Source organism: Hypanus sabinus, chromosome 7 (genome assembly GCF_030144855.1).
Source record: "Hypanus sabinus isolate sHypSab1 chromosome 7, sHypSab1.hap1, whole genome shotgun sequence".
Classification (NCBI taxonomy): Eukaryota; Metazoa; Chordata; class Chondrichthyes; order Myliobatiformes; family Dasyatidae; genus Hypanus; species Hypanus sabinus.
Genome location: NC_082712.1, coordinates 111,322,682 through 111,333,266, shown reverse-complemented (window position 1 = coordinate 111,333,266; position 10,585 = coordinate 111,322,682).

Below are 10,585 nucleotides of genomic sequence, written 5' to 3'. Positions count from 1 at the left end.
ACACTGTGTCCATCCATCTCCACTGATCCCATCCTACAGTGTGTCCATCCATCTCCACCGATCCCATACTGCAGCAAGTGTCCATCCATCTCCACCGATCCCATCCTACAGTGTGTCCATCCATCTCCACCGAAACCATACTGCAGCAAGTGTCCATCCATCTCGACCGATCCCATCCTACAGTGTGTCCATCCATCTCCTTCAATCCCATCCTACTGTGTGTCCATCCATCTCCACCGATCCCATCCTACAGTGTGTCCATCCATCTGCACCAATCACATCCTACAGTGTGTCCATCCATCTCCACCGATCCCATCCTACAGTGTGTCCATCCATCTCCACCGATCCCATCCTACAGTGTGTCCATCCATCTCCACCGATCCCATCCTACAGTGTGTCCATCCATCTCCACCAATCCCATCCTACAGTGTGTCCATCCACCTCCACCGATCCCATCCTACAGTGTTTCCATTCATCTCCACCAATCCCATCCTACAGCGTGTCCATCCACCTCCACCGATCCCATCCTACAGCAAGTGTCCATCCATCTCCACAAATCCCATCCTACAGTGTCTCCATACATCTCCACCGATCCCATCCTACAGTGTGTCCATCCATCTCCACCGATCCCATCCTACAGTGTGTCCATCCATCTCCACCGATCCCATCCTACAGTGTGTCCATCCATCTCCACCGATCCCATCCTACAGTGTCCATCCACCTCCACCGATCCCATCCTACAGTGTGTCCATCCATCTCCACAAATCCCATCTTACAGCAAGTGTCCATCCACCTCCACCGATCCCATCCTACAGGAAGTGTCCATCCATCTTCACCGATCCCATCCTACAGCAAGTGTCCATCCATCTCCACCGATCCCATCCTACAGTGTGTCCATCCATCTCCACCGATCCCATCCTACAGTGTGTCCATCCATCTCCACCAATCCCATCCTACAGTGTGTCCATCCACCTCCACCGATCCCATCCTACAGTGTTTCCATCCATCTCCACCAATCCCATCCTACAGCGTGTCCATCCACCTCCACCGATCCCATCCTACAGCAAGTGTCCATCCATCTCCACAAATCCCATCCTACAGTGTCTCCATCCATCTCCACCGATCCCATCCTACAGTGTGTCCATCCATCTCCACCGATCCCATCCTACAGTGTGTCCATCCATCTCCACCGATCCCATCCAGCAGTTTGTCCATCCATCTCCACCGATCCCATCCTACAGTGTCCATCCACCTCCACCGATCCCATCCTACAGTGTGTCCATCCATCTCCACAAATCCCATCTTACAGCAAGTGTCCATCCACCTCCACCGATCCCATCCTACAGGAAGTGTCCATCCATCTCCACCGATCCCATCCTACAGTGTCCATCCACCTCCACCGATCCCATCCTACAGTGTGTCCATCCATCTCCACAAATCCCATCTTACAGCAAGTGTCCATCCACCTCCACCGATCCCATCCTACAGGAAGTGTCCATCCATCTCCACCGATCCTATCCTACAGCAAGTGTCCATCCATTTCCACCAATCCCATCCTACAGTGTGTCCATCCATCTCCACAAATCCCATCCTACAGTGTGTCCATCCATCTCCACAAATCCAATCTTACAGCAAGTTTCCATCCATCTCCACCAATCCCATCCTACAGCAAGTGTCCATCCACCTCCACCGATCCCATCCTATAGTGTGTCCATCCATCTCCACAAATCCCATACTACAGCAAGTGTCCATCCATCTCCACCGATCCCATCCTACAGTGTGTCCATCCATCTCCACCAATCCCATCCTACAGTGTGTCCATCCATCTCCACCGATCCCATCCTACAGTGTGTCCATCCATCTCCACCGATCCCATCCTACAGTGTGTCCATCCATCTCCACCGATCTCATCCTACAGTGTGTCCATCCATCTCCACCGATCCCATCCTACAGTGTGCCCATCCATCTCCACCGATCCCATCCTACAGTGTGTCCATCCACCTCCACCGATCCCATCCTACAGTGTGCCCATCCATCTCCACCGATCCCATCCTACAGTGTGCCCATCCATCCCCACCGATCCCATCCTACATTGTGTCCATCCACCTCCACCAATCCCATCCTACAGTGTGTCCATCCATCTCCACCGATCCCATCCTACAGTGTGTCCATCCACCTCCACCGATCCCATCCTACAGTGTGTCCATCCATCTCCACAAATCCCATCTTACAGCAAATTTCCATCCATCTCCACCAATCCCATCCTACAGCAAGTGTCCATCCACCTCCACCGATCCCATCCTATAGTGTGTCCATCCATCTCCACAAATCCCATACTACAGCAAGTGTCCATCCATCTCCACCGATCCCATCCTACAGTGTGTCCATCCATCTCCACCAATCCCATCCTACAGTGTGTCCATCCATCTCCACCGATCCCATCCTACAGTGTGTCCATCCATCTCCACCGATCCCATCCTACAGTGTGTCCATCCATCTCCACCGATCTCATCCTACAGTGTGTCCATCCATCTCCACCGATCCCATCCTACAGTGTGCCCATCCATCTCCATCGATCCCATCCTACAGCAAGTGTCCATCCACCTCCACCGATTCCATCCTACAGTGTGTCCATCCATCTCCACAAATCCCATACTACTGCAACTGTCCATCCATCTCCACCGATCCCATACTACAGTGTGTCCATCCATCTCCACCAATCCCATCCTACAGCAAGTGTCCATCCATCTCCACCGATCCCATCCTACAGCAAGTGGCCATCCATCTCCACCAATCCCATCCTACAGTGTGTCCATCCATCTCCACAAATCCCATCCTACAGTGTGTCCATCCATCTCCACAAATCCCATCTTACAGCAAGTTTCCATCCATCTCCACCAATCCCATCCTACAGCAAGTGTCCATCCACCTCCACCGATCCCATCCTATAGTGTGTCCATCCATCTCCACAAATCCCATACTACAGCAAGTGTCCATCCATCTCCACCGATCCCATCCTACAGCAAGTGTCCATCCATCTCCACCGATCCCATCCTACAGCAAGTGTCCATCCATTTCCACAAATCCCATCCTACAGTGTGTCCATCCATCTCCACCGATCCCATACTACAGCAAGTATCCATCCATCTCCACCAATCCCATCCTACAGTGTGTCCATCCATCTCCACCAATCCCATCCTACAGTGTGTCCATCCACCTCCACCGATCCCATCCTACAGTGTGTCCATCCATCTCCACTGATCCCATCCTACAGTGTGTCCATCCATCTCCACCGATCCCATACTGCAGCAAGTGTCCATTCATCTCCACCGATCCCATCCTACAGTGTGTCCATCCATCTCCACCGAACCCATACTGCTGCAAGTGTCCATCCATCTTGACCGATCCCATCCTACAGTGTGTCCATCCATCTCCTCCAATCCCATCCTACAGTGTGTCCATCCATCTCCACCGATCCCATCCTACAGTGTGTCCATCCATCTGCACCAATCACATCCTACAGTGTGTCCATCCATCTCCACCGATCCCATCCTACAGTGTGTCCATCCACCTCCACCGATCCCATCCTACAGCAAGTGTCCATCCATCTCCACAAATCCCATCCTACAGTGTCTCCATCCATCTCCACCGATCCCATCCTACAGTGTGTCCATCCATCTCCACCGATCCCATCCTACAGTGTGTCCATCCATCTCCACCGATCCCATCCTACAGTGTGTCCATCCATCTCCACCGATCCCATCCTACAGTGTCCATCCACCTCCACCGATCCCATCCTACAGTGTGTCCATCCATCTCCACAAATCCCATCTTACAGCAAGTGTCCATCCACCTCCACCGATCCCATCCTACAGGAAGTGTCCATCCATCTTCACCGATCCCATCCTACAGCAAGTGTCCATCCATCTCCACCGACCCCATCCTACAGTGTGTCCATCCATCTCCACCGATCCCATCCTACAGTGTGTCCATCCATCTCCACCAATCCCATCCTACACTGTGTCCATCCACCTCCACCGATCCCATCCTACAGTGTTTCCATCCATCTCCACCAATCCCATCCTACAGCGTGTCCATCCACCTCCACCGATCCCATCCTACAGCAAGTGTCCATCCATCTCCACAAATCCCATCCTACTGTGTCTCCATCCATCTCCACCGATCCCATCCTACAGTGTGTCCATCCATCTCCACCGATCCCATCCTACAGTGTGTCCATCCATCTCCACCGATCCCATCCTGCAGTGTGTCCATCCATCTCCACCGATCCCATCCTACAGTGTCCATCCACCTCCACCGATCCCATCCTACAGTGTGTCCATCCATCTCCACAAATCCCATCTTACAGCAAGTGTCCATCCACCTCCACCGATCCCATCCTACAGTGTGTCCATCCATCTCCACAAATCCCATCTTACAGCAAGTGTCCATCCACCTCCACCGATCCCATCCTACAGGAAGTGTCCATCCATCTCCACCGATCCCATCCTACAGTGTCCATCCACCTCCACCGATCGCATCCTACAGTGTGTCCATCCATCTCCACAAATCCCATCTTACAGCAAGTGTCCATCCACCTCCACCGATCCCATCCTACAGGAAGTGTCCATCCATCTCCACCGATCCTATCCTACAGCAAGTGTCCATCCATCTCCACCAATCCCATCCTACAGTGTGTCCATCCATCTCCACAAATCCCATCCTACAGTGTGTCCATCCATCTCCACAAATCCCATCTTACAACAAGTTTCCATCCATCTCCACCAATCCCATCCTACAGCAAGTGTCCATCCACCTCCACCGATCCCATCCTATAGTGTGTCCATCCATCTCCACAAATCCCATACTACAGCAAGTGTCCATCCATCTCCACCGATCCCATCCTACAGTGTGTCCATCCATCTCCACCAATCCCATCCTGCAGTGTGTCCATCCATCTCCACCGATCCCATCCTACAGTGTGTCCATCCATCTCCACCCATCCCATCCTACAGTGTGTCCATCCATCTCCACCGATCTCATCCTACATTGTGTCCATCCATCTCCACCGATCCCATCCTACAGTGTGCCCATCCATCTCCACCGATCCCATCCTACAGTGTGTCCATCCACCTCCACCGATCCCATCCTACAGTGTGCCCATCCATCTCCACCGATCCCATCCTACAGTGTGCCCATCCATCCCCACCGATCCCATCCTACATTGTGTCCATCCACCACCACCAATCCCATCCTACAGTGTGTCCATCCATCTCCACCGATCCCATCCTACAGTGTGTCCATCCACCTCCACCGATCCCATCCTATAGTGTGTCCATCCATCTCCACAAATCCCATACTACAGCAAGTGTCCATCCATCTCCACCGATCCCATCCTACAGTGTGTCCATCCATCTCCACCAATCCCATCCTACAGTGTGTCCATCCATCTCCACCGATCCCATCCTACAGTATGTCCATCCATCTCCACCGATCCCATCCTACAGTGTGTCCATCCATCTCCACCGATCTCATCCTACAGTGTGTCCATCCATCTCCACCGATCCCATCCTACAGTGTGCCCATCCATCTCCACCGATCCCATCCCACAGCAAGTGTCCATCCATCTCCTCCGATCCCATCCTACAGTGTGCCCATCCATCTCCACCGATCCCATCCTACAGTGTGCCATCCATCTCCACCGATCCCATCCTACATTGTGTCCGTCCACCTCCACCAATCCCATCCTACAGTGTGTCCATCCACCTCCACCGATCCCATCCTACAGTGTGTCCATCCATCTCCACAAATCCCATCCTACAGTGTCCATCCATCTCCACCGATCCCATCCTACAGTGTGTCCATCCATCTGCACCAATCCCATCCTACAGTGTGTCCATCCATCTCCACCGATCCCATCCTACAGTGTGTCCATCCATCTCCACCGATCCCATCCTACAGAGTGTCCATCCATCTCCACCGATCCCATCCTACAGTGTGTCCATCCATCTCCACCAATCCCATCCCACAGCAAGTGTCCATCCATCTCCACCAATCCCATCCCACAGCAAGTGTCCATCCATCTCCACCGATCCCATCCTACAGTGTGTCCATGCATCTCCACCGATCCCATCCTACAGTGTGTCCATCCATCTCCACTGAACCCATCCTACAGTGTGTCCATCCATCTCCACTGATCCCATCCTACAGTGTGTCCATCCATCTCCACCGATCCCATACTACAGCAAGTGTCCATCCATCTCCACCGATCCCATCCTACAGTGTGTCCATCCATCTCCACCAATCCCATCCTACAGTGTGTCCATCCATCTCCACCGATCCCATCCTACAGTGTGTCCATCCATCTCCACCAATCCCATCCTACAGTGTGTCCATCCATCTCCACCGATCCCATCCTACAGTGTGTCCATCCATCTCCACTGATCCCATCCTACAGTGTGTCCGTCCATCTCCACTGATCCCATCCTACAGTGTGTCCATCCATCTCCACCGATCCCATACTACAGCAAGTGTCCATCCATCTCCACCGATCCCATCCTACAGTGTGTCCATCCATCTCCACCAATCCCATCCTACAGTGTCCATCCATCTCCACCAATCCCATCCTACAGTGTGTCCATCCATCTCCACCAATCCCATCCTACAGTGTGTCCATCCATCTCCACCGATCCCATCCTACAGTGTGTCCATCCATCTCCACCGATCCCATCCTACAGTGTGTCCATCCATCTCCACAAATCACATCCTACAGTGTGTCCATCCATCTCCACCGATCCCATCCTACAGTGTGTCCATCCATCTCCACTGATCCCATCCTACAGTGTGTCCATCCATCTCCACACATCCCATCCTACAGTGTGTCCATCCATCTCCACTGATCCCATCCTACAGTGTGTCCATCCATCTCCACTGATCCCATCCTACAGTGTGTCCATCCATCTCCATCGATCCCATACTGCAGCAAGTGTCCATCCATCTCCACCGATCCCATCCTACAGTGTGTCCATCCATCTCCACCAATCCCATCCTACAATGTGTCCATCCATCTCCACCGATCCCATCCTACAGTGTGTCCATCCATCTCCACCGATCACATCCTACAGTGTGTCCATCCATCTCCACCGATCCCATCCTACAGTGTGTCCATCCACCTCCACCGATCCCATCCTACAGTGTGTCCATCCATCTCCTCCGATCCCATCCTACAGTGTGTCCATCCATCTCCACCAATCCCATCCTACAGTGTGTCCATCCATCTCCACCGATCCCATACTACAGCAAGTGTTCATCCATCTCCACCGATCCCATCCTACAGTGTGTCCATCCATCTCCACCAGTCCCATCCTACAGCAAGTTTCCATCCATCTCCACCGATCCCATCCTACAGCAAGTGTCAATCCATCTCCACAAATCCCATCCTACAGTGTGTCCATCCACCTCCACTGATCCCATCCTACAGTGTGTCCATCCAGCTCCACCGATCCCATCCTACAGCAAGTGTCCATCCACCTCCACCAATCCCATCCTACAGTGTGTCCATCCATCTCCACCGATCCCATCCTACAGCATGTGTCCATCCACCTCCACCAATCCCATCCTACAGTGTGTCCATCCAGCTCCACCGATCCCATCCTACAGCAAGTGTCCATCCACCTCCACCAATCCCATCCTACAGTGTGTCCATCCATCTCCACCGATCCCATCCTACAGCATGTGTCCATCCACCTCCACCAATCCCATCCTACAGTGTGTCCATCCACCTCCACCAATCCCATCCTACAGTGTGTCCATCCATCTCCACAAATCACATCCTACAACAGTATCTGAAGCTGTGGATGTCTTTCCAGTTCAAGTGCTTGTCAAGTTTCACTTGGGCACTGTTGGAGTCACTACCTCCACCAACCCCTCAGGTAGAGGGCCCCATCCCCAGTGTCTGTCTTGGTGGGAAAACATAAGCTCAGGAATAGGGCCCCAGATCCCAACCTCACTCTGGGTGAAAAAAGTTCTTCACATCTCCTCTGATCTTATACTCCTCACCATCAACCTTTGTCTGCTGGACTTCAGTTCTCTATCACAGGGAAAGGCTGAAACCATCTTCTGAAAATTATGCATCTCATAATTTTATGTACTTCAGTTATGATCTACCCTCTTCCCATTGCCAAAACCACCCCTGTACCAAGGATAATAATCTCACCCTATCTCATGTCTCATTGTAACTGAAATTTTCTATCTCAGGCCATACCCTGATACATCTCCTCTGCTCCCTCTTGCTTATAGTGCAGTGACCAGAACTGCAGTGAGTATTCCAGTTGTGGTTCAACCAGTGTTTTATAATATCATAGCAAAACCACCCTGATCTTATATTTCATGCCTGTATTCCTTCTTCACAGCTCTGTCTACCTTCAGGGACCCTTGGAAATACACCAGGATCACTGATCATCAGTACACCCTAGAGCCAATCATTCATTCCCCTCCCTACGCTCCCATTACAGGGTCTGTACATTTCCCTGTACTGTTACACAGTGTATCGTCCCACTACATTTCCCTGTACTGTAACACAATCAATGTATGGTCCCCACATTCCCCTGTACTGTAATTCAGTCAGTGTATGGTCGCACTACATTCTCCTATGCTGTCATACAGTCAGTGTATGGTCCCATTACAAGGTCTGTACTGTAATACAGTCAGTGTATGGTCCCACTACATCCCCTTGTACTGTAGCACTGTCAATGTATGGTCCCCACATTCCCCTGTACTGTAATACAGTCAGTGTATGGTCCCACTACATTTCTCTGTACTGTAACACAGTCAATGTATGGTCCCCACATTCCCCTGTACTGTAATACAGTCAGTGTATGGTCCAATCACAGGATCTGTACTGTAATACAGTGTGTCGTCCCACTACATTTCCCTCTGCTGTAATACAGTCAGTGTATGGTCCCATTACAGGTCTGTACATTCCCCTGTACTGTACACAGTCAATGTATGGTCCCCACATTCCCCTGTATTTTAATACAGTCAGTGTATCGTCCCACTACATTTCCCTCTGCTGTAATATAGTCAGTGTATGGTCCCACTACATTCCCCTGTATTGTAATACAGTCAGTGTATGGTCCCATTACATTCCCCTGTATTGTAATACAGTCAGTGTATGATTCCACTACTTTCCCCTATACTGTAATACAGACAGTGTATGGTCCCAATACATTCCCCTATATTGTAATACAGTCAGTGAATGGTCCCCACATTCCCCTGTACTGTAATACAGTCAGTGTATGGTCCGATCATAGGGTCTGTACTGTAATACAGTCAGTGTATGGTCCCACTACATTCCCATGTACTGTAACATAGTCAACGTATGATCCCCACATTCCCCTGTACTGTAATACAGTCAGTGTATGGTCCCATTACAATGTCTGTACTGTAATACAGTCAGTATCTGGTTCCACTTCATTCCCCTGTACTGTAATACAGTCAGTGTATGGTCCCACTACATTGCTCTGTATTGTAATACAGTCAGTGTATGGACCCACTACATTCCCCTGTACCATAATACTGTCAGTGTATGGTCCCATTACAGGGTCTGTACTGTAATACAGTCAGTGAATGGTCCCTACATTCTCCTGTATTGTAATACAGTCAGTGTATGGTCCCACTACATTCCCGTGTACTGTAACATAGTCAATGTATGATCCCCACATTCCCCTGTACTGTAATACAGTCAGTGTATGGTCCCATTACAATGTCTGTACTGTAATACAGTCAGTATCTGGTTCCACTTCATTCCCCTGTACTGTAATACAGTCAGTGTATGGTCCTACTACATTGCTCTGTATTGTAATACAGTCAGTGTATGGTCCCACTACATTCCCCTGTACCATAATACTGTCAGTGTATGGTCCCATTACAGGGTCTGTACTGTAATACAGTCAGTGAATGGTCCCCACATTCCCCTGTATTGTAATACAGTCAGTGTATGGTCCCACTACATTCCCCTGTACCGTAATACCGTCAATGTATGGTCCGATCATAGGGTCTGTACTGTAATACAGTCAGTGTATGGTCCCACTACATTCCCCTGTATTGTAATACAGTCAGTGAATGGTCCCCACATTCCCCTGTATTGTAATACAGTCAGTGTATGGTCCCACTACATTCCCCTGTACCATAATACCGTCAGTGTATGGTCCCATTACAAGGTCTGTACTGTAATACAGTCAGTGAATGGTCCCCACATTCCCCTGTACTGTTATACAGTCAGTGTATGGTCCCACTACATTCCCCTGTACCGTAATACCATCAGTGTATGGTCCCATTACAGGGTCTGTACTGTAATACAGTCAGTGCTGGAGCTGGCTACTTCCTCTACTTTTGTCTGTCACTGCTGTGTTAATCTGGAGCAGCCAGCACTGCACTGGAATGAGACTCATTTTCAGCTGGCCTGGTCCTTGGGAGCCCTGGCTGGAGATGAGGGATGCTGGAAGCAGGCCAGTCTTTGCATACCCCACAGCTGCCAGATGGTCGCCCTTCCTGCACTACTCATGAAAACATTCACATTCTTCCT